This window comes from Larimichthys crocea, chromosome XI (assembly GCF_000972845.2).
Source record: "Larimichthys crocea isolate SSNF chromosome XI, L_crocea_2.0, whole genome shotgun sequence".
In the NCBI taxonomy this organism is placed as follows: Eukaryota; Metazoa; Chordata; class Actinopteri; family Sciaenidae; genus Larimichthys; species Larimichthys crocea.
The window spans coordinates 3005566-3018039 of NC_040021.1; the positions used below are offsets into that span (position 1 = coordinate 3005566).

General features: G+C 41.6%; 1 protein-coding gene across 4 annotated transcripts in view; it reads left to right on the forward strand.

Annotated features, from left to right (window-relative positions):
• Positions 1-12474, forward strand: part of bach2b (BTB and CNC homology 1, basic leucine zipper transcription factor 2b) — a 93738-nt gene that overhangs the window by 37027 nt on the left and 44237 nt on the right. The gene's annotated exons all lie outside the window — the stretch shown is intronic.

A 12474-nucleotide genomic window follows, 5' to 3' on the forward strand; every position in this document is an offset into this window, starting at 1 on the left:
ACCAAGTTGGCTCTGCTTCAAACGGTGGGGCTCTTCCAGGAGCTGCCCAGAAAGTTGATGAATAGCTACAATTCCTTTGTGGTTTACACAGCAGCACAATTCTTAGAAATGTTAGGAATCATCCTCCTTCTCGCTGTAAGGAAACGAAACGGGAGGCATGTGTGAGCAAGGCCACTGCCATCATATAGTTGCCAGTCATCTCTATACAGTAGATGAACGTGTGAGCTGACGCCCTCTGGGCAATGCTTCAAACTCTTTCATCTCAGGAGAAAGAGAAGTGGCAGTTTTAATCTCGCCACTGCAATTAAAATACTTAGTGAGTGATCTGCTGACGAAGCCTCTTATGTCTCTGAAGAACTTCAGTTTTGCACTGATGAGCACATTTTTCTGAATTGCACAGAGTTCGAGGACATTCTCTTGAGCCCTGTTTTGTTTTGATAGCTGTGATGTGGTAATTCATTATGTGTCATCTGCTGGCGAGCCGGTGTTTTGACAGTAAACTGTCACTTTGAATTAGGCGTCCAGGATTATGGATAAACCAACGTAACAATTTACATCCAGCTCTCATGTTCTGTGCAGGTGTAGCAAAGGGGAAAATGCGTAGGACGGTCGTGTGGTCCAAATCTGACTTTCACTTTTCACTTTCCGTGTTCTGTCACAATCCAGCAGTTAATATTTACCTCTTTGAAACTGTAACCACAATATTTATGAAGTGCTTTAGTTAGACGCACATATATTGTGTCCAAAAAGAAGCTTCTACACTGCAGTGCAGTTGAAAATCTTAGTGACGGTGTAAATGAGTCATGTTTTCTCATGTGTAAGGTGGAGTGCAAGTGGGGCGGGCTGAGCTTGAATTGATAACTACCCAGGATCCTCCTCTTCACCTTCCATCCCCCTACCCCACAGCGAACCTCACTCCTTTTCAATGGAGCGGGGATACCCGACCAGTAATTGGTGGAGCTTTGATGTGACGCTGCTCCGCTAAGCCTCTCAATTCCGCACTTAGCACTTAACAATGCACGTCTCCTTCATCTGCAAAGCCAATTAATTTGTGGCGTGGAGTAGAATTTCAAAGAGCAGCCGCAGAGAGGGGCCGTATATATATTCTACAGATTTTTCAGTGTTGCGTTACCACAGACAATGCATGAGCTTTGCATTTCAAGTCTGTGCACAAATGAGTTCCACTGTCAGAGGCGGTGACACAGGCAGAGAAAAGCAGGTGACGTTTTCTCACTGCAGTATATTGCGAGGTCAGTGTTTATCCGTAGTAGTTTTTATTGGACGAAGACGTGTCACCAGACAGCGAGTTCAGTCACTGAAGTTATTTATTGTGTCAAGAGACAAACAGCCCCTCAGAGTAATTCATGCAGCACTGAGATGTACTATTAGCCTTGTGGAACATTTTCTGACTCATTCCTGGCTTCCTCCTTCATATTATGACTCAGAGACACAGGGTGAAAAAAAGTTTCAGACTTCAGAGCATTCTTCTGCGTGTGTGTGTGTGTGTGCAGGAGTGAGAGACATAGAGCTAATGCAAGCCGTCAGTGCTTGTATTTATAAAATCATGTAATCGGATTACAAATGTAAAAGTAGTTTTTTGTGGCTTTTCCAAGAAATCACTGTACATGTGGATCATGTGACTTATTAATTTGAACGTTTGGAGATTAAATTCATGAAATACAGATTTGTATTTATTAATACTAACAATGATGACTTCAATTCATATAGTACTTTTTATCTTAGATACTCAAAGTGCTTACAGTGAAGGTGGAAACTCACCTCTAATGTGTAGCACCCACCTGTTTGTAGATTTATGACAAGCCATGCATTTATAAAAAGTATTAACCCTATCACCACCACTCAAAGCTTTAAAGGAGGCTGAGAAACTTTAAAATGTAAATCTTCGGTTCCGTCTTATCTCCTTTAGTCTGACTGATCTTATTTCAGCTGTGTGCTTCTACCTACAGTTTGTGAGTCCTGAACGTGTTGGACGAAAAGAATCTGTTAGAATGGTGGGATGAAGAGATGAAGGCGCTCCTGTTATTTAACAGACCTTTTTCACGGCAGACATTCTGACTTGTCATAGCAGGAGAAACACAGGTGCACTCCTAACATTAATGATAGACTCCATTCCAGTACGTCATGCCACTGAGCAAACCTGCACGAGAGCAGAGAGCGTCCAACGTTATTGTTATTAACCATGATAAGCCAACATGTTTATAATGAGATAAGTCATAAGGCAAGATTACAGTTACTAGGTCATAATTCATGTAAATCAACATATCAAATCAGGTAGGAAGGCAGACTCAGAATATTACAAATATACAGCAGAGGTGATAATATTGAAGGAAATATTGCCATCATAAAGTGAAGTGCATCCATAACATAATGCTTGTCAAGATTTGAAGTATTTTGGAGATTCTGTTCAAATGTGACTGTTTTTTTATGATGCGTGTGCCTGGCAACTAAATTGTGGTTGTGAAATATAAACTCTGGTGTTTCGGGTTAAGCAGCTAAAACACTTGGTTAAAATTAGGGGAAGAGTGTGGTTAGAGTTAACCCTCATCTTACCAACATGTTCAGCACACTGCTGCTGCCTGGAGGCTTTTTTCTCTCCAGACATCATTAGTTACACCTTTAACGTCATCTGAGAAAACAAAACAAAGCAAACTGAATGCAACATAAACATCTGATGTGATGAAACATTTTATTATGAGTTGGGGTGTTTCATTTCTGACCTTGAACGTGATCTTACATCAGAGGAGCAGTATTTAGAGGATGAGGAAATCTGCGTCTGTCTCCTTCAAAATGACTGCAGACAGAGTTACACCACCCTGACCTCCACACCCTTACTGTCCTCCTCACGCTGCATTCCAATACGGACAGCTCCAAGCTCTACTGATATGACATATCACACAAACTGATACATCAACACTGAAGCAGGAAGTCAAAACACTGGAAGGAGATAGCAGACGTAATGAATGGGCACCTTCACAAAGTGCAGTATACCTACCAGTCTTAAATACATTAGTAAACATCATTTATAGAATTAAGCTCAGTGTTGGACTCAGTAAGACAAAAACTACCTGATAAGTTTGAGATTTATGCAGTTATTGATTTGAAATGTTGAGGAAGTGAAACTCAAACACGTCTGACAGGCCTCCTCAGTGCCAAACAGACCAGTTCACTCACACTGAGCAATCCTCCCAACACAGTATGGACATTTCACACGGCTGCATAAACGTGTGTGGCCCTGCACTGCTCTATATCTGTGGGAATGGGGAAGTGAAACAGAGTCCAAATGCCCCCACCACCTCCACTTCCATCAGTGCAATTTGTGTGTGTGTGTGTGTGTGTGTGTGTGTGTATGTCTGTGAAGAATGGGAGGGGATGCATGTCCTGCGGCAACCCCGGTGCTTTGTGAGCTGTTTACAAGCCCTTTCCACTGCCTCAGCTCCTCCCCCCCCCCCCCCCCCCCCCCCCCCCACCCCCCGCCATAACAGGGTTTGTTGTGATGAGCCAGAGCTACTGTCAGAAGCAACATTAGGACAGTCACACAGGATGTGAAAGAGTTCAGAATAAGTCAGCTTGTTGCACATACCACCAAATAATATCTTGTCGGGCCATGTTTACATTACCCAGCTTGACTGTGATTGTCAATTCCTAGAACACAAGCAAAGAGGCCACACAACTGTCAGGGAGGCTCAACACAAGTCAGCACTCAGCTCAGATGACGTCAGCTATTCCGTCAAGTAACCTTCAGTCAGCAGGAGGAGGGCTTGATGAATGGACCATTACTCACTGTGAGCTGTTGCCCTGACAGGTGAAGTCTGGACTGGGACTTTTTTGCAAGCTGAAAAAAGTTCCAGGACCAGAGGCGCTGCTGAGCCACGCTAGTAAACTGCTCATGCTGAAGCTTGTGTGCAAGGAGTGAGACACCTGAGATACTGCCTCAAAACAAAATGCAGAGGTGTCACACTTTCACTTCGACTCCATGACCGATGCATTATAAGTCAGAACAAGTACTGATGGAGTGCAGTTTAAAGACATCTGCGTGATGGTTACAGTTACAGGATAGCTGTGGAACTTTTGTGGTATTATTGCAATAAGATAACATTCAGTATATAGACTTTTACAGTTTTTAAAAAGAGCTATGTCTAGGATATCTAGATGTACAGTGGAATCTTTTTTTCAACACAAATCTCTCCTGTTTTAACTACTCTAACTAAAAACGAGAAATGGGAAGATCTACAAGACTTCTTCATCTATAACTTGTTTGTGTTTCCAAGCAGCAAAGAACAAAACTCCACTTTTACAATTTCCTGTTCTTACTAAATGATGTTATCCGGTTATAATGCAATAAAAAGTGAAGGTTTTTTTTTCAATTTACAATCATTTTTTTCAAAAGTAGTTACATAATTACCAACGATTTCAACACCCATCTGGCAGAGAATGTTTTTAAGACTTCTGGACTGAGTCCAAGTGAAGTATGTCGTCTCTGAGGGCAAGTCCAAACAAATCTTAGTCTTGAGTTAAGTCTCAAAGTCTCACAACTCAAGTCCAATTCTCACGTCTAAAGTCCTCCTCTGCATTAAATCATTTTTTACTCCAAAGCTTATGTCACACCCAAATTCAGGATACAGTTTTTTAAAACAACACATTTCATGTGTGAGGGGGCAGTGAATTGTTTGACTTAAACACTACTCAACAGCAGAGAATATGGCAGCATCCATGTGTAAATTAGTCCACCTTTCCTTAAGTTGGATACAGTTCCAGACTAGTTTGCCAGTTTGCTGCCAGGAGCCAGATGTGGAAATGTTTTGCTCACCGCGCTGAGGAAAACAGACAAACCAAAACCCCCAAAACCAATACAAGATGTTCCAAGTCAGCTGTGGTCACACATAATTGCATGATTGATGAATTTTCCCGTTTGCTTTAGTAACCAGAACTATCCTCATTTAAGGTGTTAAACATATAAAATGTTTCAAAGTCAGAAGAAGTGAGGTGAGACTTGGATCCTAGAATTTCAGACCAGATCCTGATGGATGATCCTGATCAATGCCTCGGCTAGGATGAGAAGTAAACTAGATCACGTCCACAGTCTATGCAGCCGTGTGTGTCCACACAGTTATTGAGCTCACGTATGCTCCGAGTCGATGGCCGGCTTTACATTAGAACATATCGAGCAGCAGAGCTGGGCTCTGCACATGGAAAGTGGGACATGAGTTTGGACTTCGCTGTGGACAGAGGACAGAGAGAACAGCTGCTTAGGGTTGAATGCCTACCTCTGACATGCGGAACAGCACCCATTCATCAACGGGTGGAAAATAAATCACCTGCTATCACATCATCCCAGAGTGCATGCTCTTATCTCAGCGTAGTGTGGAGAGTTCAGCTCTGCATCACACAAACATTCTATTTCCTCTGTTTGCCTCCTCCTGTGCTGTACACAGGTCTGCCCGTTCATCTGCAGAGACTTAGCCGTTATTGTCAGAGTCGTACACCCCCTGGTTTTCCCTTTAGGTGACGGTGCTTGTGTGAAGCTTTTTTGCTTCTTCTGTTACATTAAACAGACTCAGAAATGTCAAATCATTATGACTCAGCACGTTAACCGCTGAGATCAACATTAAAAACAGAATTTCTGCCTCAGCTTTGACTCACTGTATTTGTGTGAACACAGTTTTCTTGTGCCCATTACTGCATTACAGGTGACTCACTTTTAGTTTGTGTTCCAAATAAAGTGGTTTAGACCATCTGAACGTTGTGTAGAAATGAGTATATCTGTGATTTAGCCCCCCGAGTTTCTGAATGTAACCCCACTGAGGTAACATGGACAGCTGTATACACTGTATATAGCTGTAGCTGTGTATATATATTTCTCATGATCAAAAAATAGCAAGTTGCCCTTTTCCTATCCACCAAACAAGAAGCAAGGTCACCAACACAAGACTAAAAGTCAATTCCAGATTTAAAGCTCCTGTTCTGGCATGACACCTGGCTCTGCTCCCTGTCTGCATCCCTACATGGCCTGAAACCTTCTCCTGAAACCTCCTCTTGCCAGTAGAAGTCAGTGTAGCATGAAAAAGTTTTTAAATCTGTTATTTTATGGTAGAAAAGAAGCAGAAAAACTTTGACTGTTGGCTTGTTTACAATCCAACAATGTTGCCGTCTCAAAAAATCACTATATTATCTAAAGTCCTGCTTTCTTCTATAGCATTAATGCCTGCATAATTTAGCTGTGGGGCTGTGGTGGTCGTACAGATGAACTTATACACTGAGAAAACTCGTCATCCACTGTGTGTAAATGTTCAAAACAACAACGTGCATCATGTGTTTTTGTTGTGGATTTTTTAGAGTTCCCATTTGGCCCACGGTGCATCGGTGCAGCCAGCCAAGCAAGATGGAATGATGGATAATGATGGGAAACGGGGCCCAGGTCCCAGTGTGATGCTTTAAAGCTATTACAGGGCGAGAGGTCGAGGCCCAGCCAAGCCTCTTTATGTAAATATCTGCAGGATCCTAGTTAGAAGAGTTTGTTCCTGACTTTAAAAAAAAAGCCTGAGAGGGGAGTTCATGCAGCCTGTGTGTGGTCATGTCTGTCCCCACTCACCTCAGAGATTAGCTGCATGGTTAATGCTTAGCCGAGCAGAATGTCCCGGCTCTGTGTGAGACATGTCCAGCAGTTGTGAAAGAAATGAATCAGATGGTCACCATGAAGAACCTGCTGAACCTCTGCAGGCTGTGATTCATCATACATAATCATCATGGTAACTGTCCCAGAAATGCTCTCATGTTCCATAATAAGGCTAACATATACAGTATGTGAATCATATAGTATACATATATATCACTTTTCATAACCATGACTGCATGATGCACGATTTCATAATGGAAATTTAAAGGGCAAAACTAATAACAGATCAGACATAAACCCAGTATACTCTATAACATGATGCTTATTTTTGTCATCTGGCCAGTCTGGGCCATTATGAATCCATTGAAGGATTAGGCAGCTAAAAATAGCCTCTTACGACAGGGGACTTGGTGCAGTCTGAACCATAAACAAACAAATGGCAATTTCTCTGCGGCCCTGTCTGCCAGCGTTTCAGGGAGTAATTTGTGGTGTGCAGAATGGTTGACCTCAGTCAGGAAACAGCGGCAGGATAAAGAAAGGCCATTTAGCCCTGTTTGGAGCTTAAGAGTGGCCTTCTTGCAGGCCGCGTCCACTGTGTGGCAGCTGCACGGCCACAGACGAGCTAAAATGCTTTCGGACACTCAAGCGGAGATGTGCATCAATCATGACTTCCAAGAACTGTGTGCCACTAGAAAAGCCAAAGTCCTCCCGCAGACCGTCATCCAACGTGTCATTTCAGCCAACGCCGTGTCTCATCTGCAAATAGCTGCAGCTTGCGTCTGCGTTTTTTTTTTCTCTCTTTTTCCCCAGAGGTCTCCACAGGGCTGATCTGAGAGGATGGCTGGCCTCCTCCGTCAGTCAGTGTAATGTTTGCTCTGCACTTGACTTTAGGTTGAGTGAGCAGCAGTGGAGGATGACCTTTGAGACACTGTGCAGGGCAGCAGAACTCTGGATCTATCTGCTACCTGTTCAACTGAAAAGTGTGAAGCAGTATTAAATTGTTGGCAGATGATTATTTTTATTATCAATTAATCTGATTCTTTTTAGTAATTGAGTTAACCAAAGGCCAACAGCAGCACAGACAACCAATAAAATCAACAATATAGACATATAATAAAACAAATGAAATCATTCAAATAATCAAATATCATCAAAACTGTTGGGCTGGAGTCAGTTTTATGTCTGACTGAAATAGTTCCTTGTCAGAAGAAGCTACAAACAAGACTATGAAGTCAGGTAACATAAAATGACTTCTAGCTAACAGCTAAAAAAAACACCAAAATATATAAAAAATAAAAATATTTTGTACGTCTGTAACTACTTCATTGCATCGCATCAATCCAACTCCAGATTTAAGAAAGAATAACTTGCATTAGCATCTAAAGTACTAAACACTGAATAATATTAACAAACAGAAACCTGATTTTATCAACCAGAAATTCAAGGTAAATGATCTGTGAAGTGCAGAAAATGTAAATATATCAGGGGTGTGGTGGGGGTAAACCCAAGTAAACTCACTTCATCCACCTCTTTGAAATGAGGCTGAGAGCTTACTCACCTCGTGTATCAATCCACGAGGGAAAAACTAGTTTACCCACATCTGTATATGATTACAGCAGTGGGCAACTCAGTCTCTCCAGGTGGACTGGTAGCTGGAGAGGTGCCACTTCACCTCCTGGGCCCTGCCAAGGTGCCCTTGAGCAAGTCACCGAACCCTCCCCAACTGCTCTCAGGGAGCCGCTCTGTGTGGCTGCCCATCACTCCACCATCTCTCTCCACATTTGCATGTCTGTGAGCCCTATGTATGTGTGTGTGTGTATGTGTGTGTGTGTGTGTGGTTGTATTTCGGGGAAAAATGCAAAAAAAACTTGAAAAAAAGAATTTCCCCTCATTAATGTATATTTTCTATTCTACGCCTTTGGTGATAAAGACCAGTAAAGCCCCTATCATTCCGTTTTGTGTTCATGTATTGTTTAAAATACATGATTTACATGATTTCATTTGAAAACTAAAACAGACATGCCACATTACTCCCCTTAAATGAGCCAAATTGATCGCTTGGGTGTTAAGTTTGAATGCTGTTTGGCTCTGACTGCCAGTCATTTTGCCATGTTGTCATTTGGGAGACTCTCGGATATTCTAGAAATCTCTGACTGGTTTTTCCCACTCGACTGCTCATAATTACAGTCTGAACGATATGACATGCGGAGGTGCAATTATGTGTAGGTTCATCTCTGAGGGTAAGTCTTTTTACATTACACAGAGACATTTGATCCAGTGATACAATGAAAACATATTTATAAGCACAGCTTTAAAGGAAAAACAGAACAACCCTCTGACCCTGGCTTCAACAGTGACTGGTGGGAAACCATGTTCCAAATCTGAACCACTTGCACTTAAAATAAATCATTTGCATATGAGTAAGATTAATTCCCCTTTGATTGACTGGTGAATAAAACAGACCTCAAAAAATTCCCTCAGTCTTTTCATGTTTGCCCTGAAAGGGAAATTTACCACGAGAAAAGGACTTTTAGCAGGTGAATACTAAACAGCCTCTGTCATATGGAGATACTCCTGTTTTGATATGGATTTGTGTATTCATCTTTAGAAGCACTGATATTCATCAGTCAGCCTTGCTGCTCTCTCTCAGCCATAATGACACTAACAAATGGCAGAACAGGCTTCTCTGCATTCACAAGCTATAGTCATTGAAAAGGTCAGACTGCAGTGGATGAATGACTATTTTTATCTCAAATCAGATATTTGAGACAGCATTGAGCGTTTCCGTTGAAGTCATCGCTCTGAATGATCTCTTGATTTGAGGCTTTTTTTTTAAATGAGGGAAAAAATAAATCAGAAGAGGATCGATACATGAAAACAAATAGTCCAGCTCTGACTTACAGTGTGTCGCCTATAGATACGGTGCTTTCAACTGATTATTGGATTAGTCATTTCCAGCCGTGATGGAAAAATCAATCATGCATCGCTCAGAAAAATGTCATCCACACCACAGTATATACCATCAGTGTCTGTACTGTGCTGGACTGAGGTCAGTGTTGGTGTGAGCTCAGGTTTCTGCGTGGAGTGACTTATCCAAAAAAAACACCCGTCTGCTTTTGCACTCAGCTCTGTTTCTCCTTGAACTTGTTACAATTCAGTGTTTTAATCAAGAAGAAATCAATACCCCCAGAGATAAATATTGATCTCTCAAGAGCCAAGACTGTAACCGAGTTATTTGAACGGTGGTGGCACCTTTGGAGCTGCACACAATGGCTTTGTGTAAGGTGTTCGTGCTGTCAGGGTGTAAATGGATATGGCGTAAAGCACTTTGTTGAATTTAGTTTTTCTGGCAACAATTTACAGCAGGGTCCACACAATTTTGAGTATTTATTTAGGATCCAGTAAGAAAGAACATCCCAAACCAACTAATTATTAATGACGCACTTTCTTAATAAATCCTTAAAGGTATTTCCAAACCGAGTCGCACCAAGCCAAGTAGGGAGTTCAATCCTTGTTACTTGCGCGCCAAAAATGTAATTTTGTCTGGGGACATGGTTCTTCTGAAATTACATCAGTTTGAAATGTTTAATTACAAGATTGAAAGAGAGGCAACGCATGAGTATCTCCATCTAACAAACATTTTGTCGAAGATGAGACGCGTTGTTTGAGTAGTGCATGTTAGAGGTGATAGCAGGTATTTTGAACTTTGGATAAAGCCAAGCTAGCTGTTTCCCCCTGCTTCCAGTCTTTATGCTAAGCTAGGCTAACCACATCCTGCCACTCCAGCAATGTATTTATTACACAAACATGTGACATGTCATATCTTTCTTCCTTACTCTCAAAAAGCCTCAACCTCAACCATTTCTTTGAAATACCAACAAGTACCAAGCATCACATGATGTTTCATTTAGATCTGTTTTTTTTTTACACATGAATAAATACTTAAAATATTATGCACCAGATGTACAGATCTATATGTGTTTGCACATGTCACGATGCAGACTGTGTGCTGTCATCGTGTGAAAGTGCACAGCAGACATTAATAATTAGATTGCGACACTGCGTTTCACAGATTGCTCTAATGGCTGCATGACACAGCTGGCCCACCCATGTGTAATAAATCATCGGTTAGATTCAAACACAATAATTACTCTTTATGACTGCTTTGTTTTCTCCATCAGCCTCTGACTGAAAATGTTGATTTTGCCAGACAGCATCACTGCAGATTGACACACCTTGAATACATTTAGAAATGCATTGACCCAGTTTATGGCGTGTTTTATTCACAGTCGGAACCAAGTGATCAAAACCAAACGCCTCAAACATTTGACTCACTGTTGACGGGTGATACAGTTCCTCCTCACTCACTGTGAATATTTCCACTGTGAGTGCAATGCTTGGGCGTGCAGAGAGGTCCAATCAATAAGCACAGCTTTCTCTTCTCAGGTTGAGTCATCAAGACTTTTGCCCAAAAGCCACTAACCGCACTGTGTCACTTCTGCGCACACTTGAAACCATAACCTTTCATTCTGTGCCCTCACACTTGATTTGAGGCAGTCAGAGTTTGTGCTGACGTACTTTTGACAGCTCTGACTGACCTATGATACGTGACGCTGATGCTTTACAGTGCATAATGTGATATATATCTATATTACCTATTCAATTCTTACAGTTTACATGACATGTATGACACAATGCTGGTCTCCTTTTGTCATGTTGCTTTGTGCTTCTCAGTCATGTCAGGCCAAGATGTACCTGCATTCAAATCACCTGAAATCAGCTGACTAATGAATGCTCCGTATGAAACCTGCAAACTCTTGCACATGATTCAGACGTCTGTGCTGTAAAATGAGCACAGTGGTTACAGAAACCACTGAGATTAGAGAGATTACAGAGAGACATGTAGAAGCAGCTACAGCGGTTGCATGCACTAGGGTCACTGATACTGCAATATATCTCAGTACATTACCGGTCAGTGCCTGGACTCCGGCAGATGAGTCTGCTGCCAGCTTTTGGCAATTTTGAGGCTGTGTTGCACAAATATGATGAGGGATGAAATAAAAATCAAGGTCAAGTGTGAATTTTTGAGCTCAGTCTGCAAAGTATTGCATATTTTCACCAATATTGTGTTTCCATCATTATTAGAGCTGCATATTCTTTCATTTTTCTGATACAGGTACAGAGTTACAGAGTTTTAATGTGATTCATAATCTTATGATAAAGATTGTAAACGTGTTTTATAACTTCCATAACTTCCAAGCTCACAGCACATGTTTAGACTTTGTCTAAAGACGAGGAAACATTTGATCAAAGATTAAAGAATCAAGAGTTTTGAACAGTAATACAATCAATACTCAATTCTGCAGACATATTTCAATAATTGAAGTGTAACATATCACGCGTCAGCCCTCTATGCTTGTAAATACATTCATCTTGTACTTAATTTCTTTCCTGAAGGGGTCGTTGGGTGAAACCTGTATTCCATTCATTTGCAGTCCAAAATGTGTGACATTCCTCGGCTGTAGAGAAGGAGGATGGAGTGGATGGTGCTGGTGGTGTGTGTACAAAAACACGCCAGAGACCGAGCTTCCTGTGCTTCATCGCATACGTCATTAGGTTTAGGCTACACTTGGTCTAGATGAGTGAGGTCTTTTTCAATATTGTTGTAGTTGACAAAAGATGATCCTGCACACATGAATCATGCTTCAGCTGCTCTTTTCTATGAATTGTAGGAGAGGGGTGCATGGTTCAAGTTTCTCAAAGCCAGAGTTCCCGTGTGTGTGTTGTGCTTGTGTGTATATTTATATTTTCACCCTCACATCACTTCCCAAATTAGCTCC